Source organism: Caloenas nicobarica, chromosome 5 (assembly GCF_036013445.1).
Source record: "Caloenas nicobarica isolate bCalNic1 chromosome 5, bCalNic1.hap1, whole genome shotgun sequence".
NCBI classification, from domain to species: domain Eukaryota; kingdom Metazoa; phylum Chordata; class Aves; order Columbiformes; family Columbidae; genus Caloenas; species Caloenas nicobarica.
Window position 1 is genome coordinate 3675603 of NC_088249.1, and position 12110 is coordinate 3687712.

The window sequence follows — 12110 nt, forward strand, 5'->3', positions numbered from 1 at the left end:
TTGCCTCTCAGGTGGATAGAGTTAGGTAAGATGAATCCTACCAGGTGATGTATACACAGTATTGTGTATCAGCTTCCTGACTTCTAGATGTGCTGCCAGATCACTGCAAATGCTTATGCCTCGATGTGAGAGACTCTGGGATAGGTCCCTCACCAGCTAAATCCACCTGGAAGAGAAGAATTTCATGGTAATCTGAGGGTACAAGCCCATGGGGTGCAATTACTATCTCAGGAATATGAGATTTGCCTTTCATAGCTTTAGATGGAGAATGAGAGGTGTCCAACCCTGCATTTGTCACACTTTGCCATCGGTGGAGGGAAGCAGTCCTGTCTAATGGGATTATTCTTGACAATGTTATCAGTTCCAAGTCAAAGGAGCAAGTCTCGAATTTGCACGCCTGTGCTTCTGGCTCTGAGACTTGGTTCCTCTACAGTCACTACGATCACCTGCAGTAGCTGCCCAACTTCAAGATCATGAATAGCCTGTCCTAAACTGATCGGCATTTCCTCTCTGGTCTTTATTTTGCCTTTTGTGCTACCAGATTGGGACCGCAGTTTCCACAAGCAGTGCGTTATCCGTTCATGCCTAAACTGAGAGCAGAGTTCAGCTCTGCCAGTTATAAAGTGGGGAAACGTGAAGATGAACTTAAGTCCCTCATTCGATGGGCTCTGGTTTAAACAGACCTGCACACACGCCCGCCGTGGCATGGCTGTTTGGTTGTTGTGTGACTTCGGTGGTGATGAACATAGAGTCACGGAATGGTTTGGGTTGGAAGGGACCTTAAAGATCATCTAGTTCCAACTCCCCTGCCATGGGCTGTGACACCTTCCTCCAGACCAGACCTGTGCCAGTGCCACTTTCGTGGTGAAGAATTTCTTCCTTGTATCTAACCTAAATCTCCCCTCTTTCAGTTTAAAGCCATCACCCCTTGTCCTATCACTACCTGCCTTTGTAAAAAGTCCCTCTCCAGCTTTCTTGTAGGACCCCTTTAGGTACTGGAAGGCCGCTATAAGGTCTCCTGGAGCCTCCTCTTCTCCAGGATGAACAACCCCAACTCCCTTGGCCTGTCCTCACACCAGAGGTGCTCCAGCCCTCTGACCATCTTCATGGCCTCCTTTGGGCTTGCTCCAACAGGTCCATGTCCCTGTCATGTTGGGGACACCAGGACCCCAGGTTTGATTCAAGAAGGAGGTCAAGCAACAGCAGAAAAAGAATCTTAAACCAGTGTGAGTAGATAAAAATTAATTCCTAATCAGCATCAATGTATCAACATGATTTTACTTAATTGCACCCAGCCCTACAGCCAGTGCTTGGTCTCAGTAATAATAATTAGGAATTAGAGAACTGAGGGGTATCTCCTGGATTTGTCAAATATTTTAGAAAATACTAGTATTTTCCAGCCATTCCAGACACTAAAAGCTAAAACACCAGCAGAGGGAGACAAACCCTGATATCAGACCAGTCCCATCTACCAAGACCTGTAGGACTCCCCGCTTTTTTATAGAAACCTGAACTGGAAACACGAAGGAAAAACACCTTTTGTGAAATATTCTGTGCCATAATGTCTGCACATATTTAATAGCAATAAATTAGCAACAAAAGAAGTTCTCTTAAAAAAACCAAACCTCTTGGTACCATACTAAATGTTTCATTGGCCTGAAATAAAATATTTCATTTATTCTTGTTGGGTTGCATATTTATGTGCGTGTGTGTAAGCATAAAATACATTTAAAAGATGCAGTTATGCTAAGAGTTTCAAAAATTCATTTCAGATGAAAAATCTGAACTTTTTAAAAAGATTCACACAAATATTCTTGCCTTTTTCTGATATTTCTTTCTTTTTTATGCAGGGTAAACTGTTGTTGGACTTGCTGCAAGTATACCCTTGGGCTTGACCACTCTGGAACTGTTTCTTGGTGAATGGGAGAGCTATTTGAAACTTTATTCAGACCGAATTGTGATGGTTGTCCTTCAGTAAGAAAGCAACCCAGACTTCCACATATAAGTTAATTCCAGTGCTGTTTGGAATGAATTAAAATAACGAAGAAATTGAATCACAAAATCTCTCATAAGGCATAAATGGCAAATATTGCCTCAGGTTGGCTAGTTTTGCTCTCCAGATGACACAAAAAAGTCACAAGTGGATCCAGAACCATTTTATTTCCATAAAGTTTAGCACAAAAAAAAATGTTCCCTTTGCTGCACGTGGCCTCAGCCCCTGTCTCTGAAAGAGTGGAAATAGAGGGAAGATGTGAAGAAAGATCTGAAAATGAATGAGCGTCTTCTGCTTTGTAACATAATTTTCAACCTTTTCATGTTCTGTTAGGTTGCTAAGCAATCTTAGTTCACTTGAGGCCATAAGATTGAGATTTCTTTCACCATTGAATGATCATATTTGTATTTTCTTCCGTAGTCAGAGGCTGGTTTTTACTCCTCTAGCTGTCTGGAGGATGATTGCCTTGAACCAATGGGTGTGTGGAGAAGCATCCCCTTGTTTGTGTATTGAGTATTGAATTTGCTGAAGAGGGGTTCAATGACTTTTGTGGCAAAGGGATGCTTGCAATGGCAGGACGTTGCGATGCATTTTTTAAAGAGCAATTCCGTTGTCCTTTGTGCTGGAGGTGAACTGGGTGGGTTGACACAACTGGTGCCAGCAGAGCTGGGGTTCAAATTCCAAACCCTGCATGTGCTGTGGGATTGAGTTGCCCACCTCAGGAGGAGAAGGACCTTGTCTGCCAAGGTTGGCCATCAGTCTGTGCTCTGTGAACGTTGTAGTTCCATGTGTTTCCTCCAAAACTCTCGTTTTGGGAGTGATTTTTACAGTTGTGGCTATGAGACCCAAAGATCTGAAGTGGACGAGGCTCCTTCAGATGACGGTCTTGCTGGTGGGTCTGCAGGCCTCACGTCCAGATAGGACAGGATCTGCTTGTCTGGGGGTGCCGTATCTCTTATCAGCTGGAAAGCTTTTGAATAGGGTGCAGACATGTCATTTTATAGCATGAACCAGAAGAGAAAACATGTGCAGGGGGATGGGTCTGTAAAATTCACCCTTTAATTAATTGTCGAAATAGAAATAAATGTGCATGCCTTCAAATACACAGCCGCTACAGAAAAAAACAGCTGTAAAAATCTCTGTTCTAGAAAGATTTTCTCTCTCCCTACTATGGAACAAAGACACTTGTGATGACTTTGATCGGTATAAATACATACTAGTAGGAAAAGGGACAGAGGGGACCTTGAGAGATCATCTGTCCCTCTACCACAAGGCAGGATTTGCCAGATCTGAGCCATTCCTGACAAATCATTGCCTCAACAGTGCCAGGGAGTCTGTAGCTCCATGACTAATTTACTCCAGTGCTCACCTGTCCTTCCTCTTAGGAAACGTGTCTAATGTTTGACCTAAATCCTCCTTGCTGCAATTTAAACCTATTACTTCTTGTCTTATACCCAGTGGACATGAAGAACAATTTATTACCTTCCTATCTGCAACAACTTTTTACATAGTTGAAGGCTGTTATCATGTCTCCCCCTCAGTCTTTTCTTCTCTAGACTAAACAAACCCAATTCTTTCAATCTTTCCTCATAGGTCATGTTTTCTAGACCTCTGATCATTTTTGTTATGGAAATAAACATCCTTTAAATCAAGTTCTGTGAATCAATCTTGTGTAGAAAGGAAGGGAAACAGAGAGGTTAGAGTTAGCATTGGGAACAGGAATCTAGTGGTGAAAGAAGTGAATTTGCTGAGGTCTATCGAGAGTACAGCCTTCCATTCTTCTTTGGGTTTAGGAAGTATATTGAACAAAATTTTGTTTCCCCAGATTTCCTTGGGAAACTCTTTCACATATCTGCTACCGGCAGGAAGACAGTATTTCATTTTCACAGGTTTTATGCAAAGTGGTTTCTGGGAAAGCATCAGGCAGGGTACCAGAGAGAGGTAATTTTTTATTGTATGGCATGTCCTTCATGCAGACTTTCTAAAATTCACTTGCCTGCAGCGATATCAACCCTTGTTCTGCAACATGTAATGCAGGTCAACCTCAAAATGTAGTTTAAAAGTGCATCATAACTCTTGGACATTTAATGCAGTCAGAGACCCAACAAGGAAAATGCTTATATTTACCTTCTGTTTTGGTTGCAATATTGTCCTTTATTATATGAGCTGCTTAGAAAGCATTGGAAATACCAGTAAAACTGTTTCATCTGCAAAAACATATACTACCCAAGGCTGTAGTCCATCTGAAAATCTATTTTATAGAAAGGAATGCTCTAAGGATTGCCACCATTTCTCTCTATAAGGGTGATTTTTTTGACAAGAAGGAGAAAACTCTTGCTGCTCCTATGTTCAGCCATCCATCAGCCCAGACATCTACCAGAGCCCAAAACTCTAATCCTTGTCTGCTCCATCAGCTCCACAGAGTATTATCCTCTGCGTAATATCCCACTTGTTACCAAATGGCTCAAACTGAGTCCTCTTAAAATCTCAGTTCTCTGCATCATCTTGACCACTGACAGGGTCATGAAATTGAGGGAAGAGACAATAACTATCCCAAACTAAGCATGCGTGGAAGGGTTGTGTCAAGATATTGATCCAGCAGGTCCTGAGCCACCTGCTGTAGCTGACCCTGCTTTGAGGAAGGGGTTGGACTAGGTGACCTCCAGAGGTCCCTTCCAAACTCAGTAACTATGTCATTCTACAATCAGGACATTACAATTGTGTAACAGCTGATTTGGGAGACTGACTCATAGTTTAGGGCAAATAGCTGAAAAGGGATTCTTGTTAGATGGACATCCTGGGCCCTTTTGCTTTGGATTTGCCGTTTTGGGATTCAGAGAAGGTGGATCTAATGCCTGCTAGAAAAGTTTCATCTCTTCTGTAGAGTGACTGTGAGGTGGGTCTTTGGCACTGAAGAATCAAGGAGTTAAGGAGACTACCAATGTCAACTTAAAAACTGTGGTCTGCAGAAGGATCCAAGAGAAGTTTCCTGTGCTCATCCTCCTTTCCATCCTCAAAACAGCCTGGACTGGGCTGAAGCTATTTGAGGAGTTTTCCTAGATCCTGGATTATGGAGGACTACGGTGCTAATGCTTCTAGGCCAGCGCAGCCCACAGCATCCTTTTTGTCTTGGTGGTTCAGACTGATGACGCATGTTACTCAAAGGTAAGCGTGAAGCTGTGGTAAATCTTGTTCCAGATCAAAGATGCTGCAGCTGCATGATGTAAAGCATTCAAACAATCACTTTTCTCTTAAAAAGTATTCTTCTGAAGGCTTTGTGCTGGGTTCAGATATCACCTGTCTTTCCACGGTCTGTATAAGTAGCGAAGCCAGCAGGCGCAGCAGACTGCGTGCTTTGGCTGACTTGAGAGACACGTTGTGTGCTAACATCTGATCCAGATTCCTCATTAATGGACACGGAAACACGGCCTCGTTGTTCAGCCTGCAGAACAATGAACCTATAAACATGGGACAGCATAAAATTTTATAGAGGGAACCGAAGGGCCAAGAGCATCTTGAAGTGGAGTGTGCTGATGCATCTTGAAAAAGGAATTCAGGAAGATATGTTAAAAGGAAGAGAGGGAGTGTAGAAACCACAGAAGAACAAGTTTCAGCCCTTGCACAGGAGATGCTGAGAAGGCAAAATGTTGCATGTTAGCTGGCATGTGGTACCTGTGTGAATGTGGAGTAACAGCAGAAAGTGCAAGTAGGTCTCAGACAAGGAAAACCCTATTGAAAGGACTTTTTTGCAAAGAAACTTCCCAAATGTTCTCTCACCGGAGACAACACTGCTTTGACCTGTCAGACATGTTAAATTTCAGTCCTCGTCTCTGATCCAGATAGCTGAGAGTTTTAACACTCTTTAGTAGGTGTCCAAAATAAACAAGGTGTGGTGAAGAAAAATGCTTTCTGTTCTGTGCAGATTACTGGGATTGGTCTTCCTTTTGCTGTCTGACCCGATGGTAAAGGCTCGCTTATCTTCTAAGAGCCAGACTCTAGAGGATGCATGAGTGCTTCCTCTAAGCAAAGTGAAGGTGGCCAGGGACAATATTTTGGCTGAAGTGAGACACATTTGCTCTTGAGATGCCAGTAAACATGTGCATTCCAAAAAGCAGTTTTTGCTTTGATGAGTTTGGTCATCGTGATGGGACCGCGTTGTAGTAACAGTCAAGAAAACGCTCTGGGTTTAGATATTCTTACTTTTACAAATATCTAAGAAACTCTAATTCCCTTTACTTGTAAATGGAATTGTAACAGAATCAGTATTATAGCCATTAAAGACAGGCTTCCAGTATTAAATGCGACACTAGAAGTTGCACATCTGAGATGGTCTCCATGTAATTTCTCCCACGTGGACCCTAAAACTCCATATGCTCTAAGATGTGTTTAAGGCTCTATAAGACACAGGGCCATCACTAATGAGCAAAGCCCCTGAGCATGTTTTTGATTTTAAGCATGTGCTTTTCTCTCCCAGGAGTCCATAGGACCTAAGGACTTTAAGTGAATGGGTTTAGGGATATGCTTAAAGATAAGCATGTGTTTAGTTGCTTTCTTGTACTGTGGCTTGATTTGTTTTTACAGAAATAAGATAAATGAAAGATCTTATTACAGGTCAAACACAAATAAATGTCCGAAACACTGCGGGGAGGCTTTAGGTCTTGGTTCAGAGCCCAATGAAGTCAATGGAAAAACACCCCAACACCTCAGTGGACTTTGGAGCGATGTCCTCAGAGGACTGATGATGAACCCATTGCAGAAACTTGTCGAATACCTCATGTTCCTTTGCAAGGTTCCCTTATCTTGTATCCAGATGTTGCTAACAAGGATTTTTATTAGCTGCTGAGAAGTATGAGCGTGGTGGTTTTTCAACTCTTAAAATACATGCATGTATAAATGAGCTGGACATGGTTTGCTCTGCGGTAGTGATTAGGGCCTCTGGAGCTGTGAGTGTGTTTCAAAGGTTTCTGGGTTCCTGTTGGTAGAACCATTTCTTGGTCCCACTGATCTTAAAGCGTTTGCACTTTTTCCTTCATGAAATGCAGTGAGGCAAGTATGACACTTCCCAGGGCAAATGTTGCCTCTTTGTAGAGGGAAAGGTTTACACAACAGGAACAGCAGGTTCCTTTGAATAGCATTTGTGTTTTCTGCCTTTAGATCTCTACAGCATATACAGCAACACCTGAGATACTCATTTGGATTCCCTTTTCAGGTGTGCAGAGAAATACCCACCATTTGAGAGCAATCTGATCTATATTTGATGTTCATTTCAGGATGAGGCGATGCTGGAGAATTCTCCATTTGATCAGCCGAATTTCCACCCATACAGCTGGATTTTCATCCTATGGTTCAGGCTGAAGCTTTCCTTGCTTCTGCGGAGACTGTCCCAACCAACATCAGAACTGCCCGAGCCACCAGCTGTCACCCAGCAGGAAAAATCATCATGTGCCAGACGTCTTGTCAGGCTTGTCGTGAAGGTAGGTGTCATTAGAATGTATGTATTTCTGCCTTCTCAAAAGTCATTTGGGTGGCAGTACCAAAGCCATGGGCCAAGTTTTGTCCAAGCCAGCAAGCAGAATGCCCACCTAGAGTCTCTGGGGAACACTTGTTGAGCTGATATTGCTTCCTCTTCTATTATTACTTGTGTTTGCAAGGTCAATTTGACATTTGTCTACAAGGACGTGCTATGGCCACTCTGTCCAGAGTCTCCAGAAAATTGTTAAGCTATTAGTACGGGCAAAACCCATGTTGCTGCATTGCCTATTATTGCCTGTGTTTGCGAGGTCAAAGTGACACTGATCTGCAAAGATGAACCATGATCACACCTTCATTTTGCTCTGGAGGAATATCCTCTGTCACTCTGAGCCTTCCCCATCAATGAAAAACTTCTGTGAACAACGTCCTCAGACACACAGTGTGAATTTTGGGGTTGCCCTGTGCAGGGACAGGAGTTGGACTCGATGATCTTTGTGGGTCCCTTCCAACTCAGGACATTTGATGATTCATCCACCGACAGCAGCTCTGGGATTTGGGACCCGGGGACAGGGTCCTGTGCCAACTGCTCAGCACAATGCAGTTGTACCTGTACCATTCTGATTTAAGTTTAACAGAGTAAAATTTAACAAACTGACATTATTTGCAGCTTGGATGTTCACTGGGTGAGCCTCACAAAATTCCTTTGATGTTTTACTCATATTCGATATCTTGATCTTTAACTGAGATCCCATTTTAAGGCTAGAGAAAAAATGCCAATATTCACTAAATTCTAAAAGGCAAAACCAAAGTTTTGGACCTGGTCTTTCTTTTCCTTCATAGGTCAGAGATTGCAGGGAAAATTACTTGAAGCATTTCCTTCTTTTAACACCAAAACGGAGCCTGACTTTTAAATAAAAAGAGTATTTCTGTCACGTGGTTGTTTTTTTCTTTCAAACCATTTCACCAAACAGAAACATACACATCAATAGGTAAATGTGCAGTGCTACTACTGTAATTATTATTTCTACTTTTGTTATGATTATGATGATAGGAAATATTTCTCAACTGTCCTCTAGAAGAGTTATTTCTTCTACCCAGTCCCTGTCATAATTTTTTGTGGTCCTCTGAAAATAATCCGCAGCCCTTAGTCACATAAAAAAAAAATACCACTGGCTTGAAAGGAAAATGTTGACTTCTTCAATGAGTGGAAAAAATACTTCTGTTGCTTAAACGTCAGTAATTAGACTGAGGACTTTCTCTGAAGCAAACCCTGACAATCTAACAATAATCTTTGGCTTTTGCACTGCATGGAGTTTCTTTTACATTGTTAAATGCATTCCATGTTTCAGTAAATGACACCAGGCTCACCAGCAGTGACTGAGTGATTAGTTTATCATCCTCTTAGTGCAGCCATCTAGATCTTTAACTCTTTAAGCAGTAGCATTTAAGTCTTGAGAACACCCAGGATCATGCCTGAGGCTTTAAACATTCTGGGTTCAAGCAAATCTTGGATATCTAGTGAAAATGAAGAAAAGAAAGGAGGTGGATGCATTCTGATAACACTTTAAACAAGTCAGGTTGCAGCTACATTGCAAATAAACACCAGGCTTTTTGCAGAGGAAGCCAGTTCCGCTTTCCTGGGACCACTTAGCTCATTAGATGTCTGAGCAGCGTAAAATTACGTGGAGAAAATCTAACAGCGTACAGAGAGAGCGAAGGGCGATAAACCTACATTTCCTAAGACCCAGGGATGATGTGAGGCAGTTTTTTTAGCTGGATTTACTGTTCTTCTCTCACGGGGCAGTAAAACGACCAGTTTTACAGAACAATTGATGATTAAAAAAATGATATGAGCTGAATCATACTGTGTCAATGCCCTTGCCCATGCAGAGATGTGTAAGTACAAAAATCTTGGCAGCAACAAAAGTCTTTGGAGAATGAAGGGCCTCCAATAACTTGGGAAATAAAGGTGCGGGAGGGTTTTCAGACAGGAGGACCTGTGACCTGTGAGCTGCTGACCAGCTGCGCCTGCTGCTCAGCATCATGGATCTTCACCGATCATCTGATCCTGCTCGGTAACACGAACCAGATCACTCTGTCTGCCCTCTGCCATGGGAGACATGGAGCTGCTCACCCCGCAGACACAAAGTGCTTTGGGAGCTCTGTTGCTGGGAAGAATCTAAAATGTATGAACATAGTGTTTATATGCCTCCAGGAACAGAACAGGCCCAACCTTTATTTATTTTCTATTTAAATTTTTAAAAATGCCTTTCATCCGCTTGCTCTGTTGGGTGTCTTTTTAAGTTTTGGTGTTTTTTTTTTTGGGGGGGAGTGAGTTTTGGCGTTTTGTTCTTTTTCAGACTGAACATTGAGTTTTGCTGGTTTAGGTGAAAGGAGATTTTGCCCAGCAGGGCAAGGGTCATCCTGTGTGGACAGGGAATGGATGATGCCAGGTGACAGAAATTCTGTTTCCTAAAAAGGGTTAAGAGTAGACTGGGAGCTACCTCTGAGACAGCAGAGCTGTGCAACTCCTGCAAGCATAGGCAGCCTAGTTAGGTCTCCAGTTTTCTGCTGATTATTGCTTAGCCCCCAGGCTCTAACCATTCTTAACCCTACAGATACATTCAGGCACCTGCTTCAAGTACCTCTACCCAGCAGAAAACACAAGGGAATTGATCCACTTGTGCCATCCGTTTCACAGAACAGCATCATAGAACAGGTTGGGTGGGAAGGGACCTTCCAAGCCCATCCAGTGCCCCCCCTGCCATGAGCAGGGACATCTGCACCAGCTCAGGTTGCTCAGAGCCCCGTCCAGCCTGGCCTGGGATGTCTCCAGGGATGGTTCAGCCACCACCTCTCTGGCCAACCTGGGCCAGGCTCTCACCACCCTCAGCATAAAAAATTTCTTCCTTAAATTTTGTCTGAATCTCCCCTCCTTTAGTTTAAAACCATCACCCCTTGTCCTATCGCAACGGGCCCTGCTAAAAAGTCTCTCCCCATCTTTCTTATCAGCCCCTTTTAAGCACGGAAAGGCCGCACTAAGGTGTCCCCAGAGCTTCTCTTCTCCAGCTGAACACCCCAGCTCTCTCAGCCTGTCCTCCCAGCAGAGCTGTTCCAGCCTCGGATCGTTTCTGTGGCTCCTCTGGCCCCTCTCCAAAAGGTCCATGTTCTGTGCTGAGGCCTCCAGAGCTGGATGTAGGACTTCAGGTGGGGTGTCACCAGAGCAGAATAGAGGGGCAGAATCACCTGCCTTTCAAGGCATCTCCTCTATGGTGGTCTCACCTGGGGCTCTTGGTGGCTTACCAGCTGGGGAACCTTTGAAAAAAGGAATGGTGACAGTGCTGGTGGCTGCCAGTGGTGTCAAGAGAGAGATGAACCACAAGACAGTTTTACAAATCCAAACTGCCTACATGGCACCACACTGAGAGAGACTCTGTCAGGCTCACCTTGGATGGCTGCGATTTTGTGCTTTGGATCTGGAGTTTGTCTCCACAATGCTTGACTCAAGCCAATACTCATCAGAATCGTAGAATCATTTTGGTTGGGCAGAGACCCTCAAGATCATTGAGTCCAACTATTAACCCAATACTGTCACTAAACCACATCCCTAAGAACCTCATCTACATGTTTTTTGAACAGCTCCAGGGATGGTGACTCCACCACTGCCATGGGCAGCCTGTTCCCATGCCTGCCAACCCTTTCTGGGAAGAAATTTTTCCTAATATCCAATCTAAGCCTCCCCTTATTGACTCTAAGTCCTCTTTGGCCTTCTCATTTTATCCTCCACTCTTAATCCACTTCATTTTCATCTTGCAGTTGCCCAAGCCCCAACCCCACTCGGCTTCTCCTCTGCCCTTCCCGTGTTCAGCCTGGTCCAAAGTGGACGGGCAGCAGAATTTCTGCCCCGCTTTGCCTCTTCACCCAACTGTTATGTGGGAAAAGAGTGATGGGAGATGCAGTGACTTGCTGAGGGCCTCTGGAGGCAGATGACTCCGTGTTTTTGGCAGCCGTGGAGTTCGCTCAGTGTTGGGTCTTTGTGAGGAACATGTATAAGCTGATGGTACTTATTTATAAATGACATTGCACATTTGCTCGTTGCAATATTTCTTCGAAATGGGGTGTGGTGTCATTTGCATACAATACCTGGTTCTGAGTCTCGTTGCCTTATCAGGTGTGTGTACAGAGGGTGGGAAAAGTGGGAAAAGGCAGCAGAGTCAGCAGGACGGAGGTGGAACAAGCAGGAATGCAGGGTGCGACCAGAGGATCAAAGAGGTCCTCAGGGAAATTGCTGCAACTTAGTTCTGCTTGCCGTGACTCAAAGTGTAACACCAGTGTGCCCAGGGGGCTGGTACTGGGGGTTACTGGTGTTTTGCTCACCCCAGATGCTGCACAAATAGCACCTGCTGGTTCAGGCTCTTCATCCTGAGCCTTCAGTTCAGAAATCTAGTCTTAAGCCTATTTCTCTTCACGTCTGGGTGATGCTGTGCACCTGCCAGTTGCGTCATTCTGGGTTGTCTTTGCAGACGAGTGCTAACCTGTCGTGACACCTTGGTGCCTTTGGCTTCCGTCCCGTTTTCTAGAATTGCACTTGGCCTTGCCTTGGCCCTTTGCCCAGACTGAATTTGCCTTCTTGGCTTTCACTTCT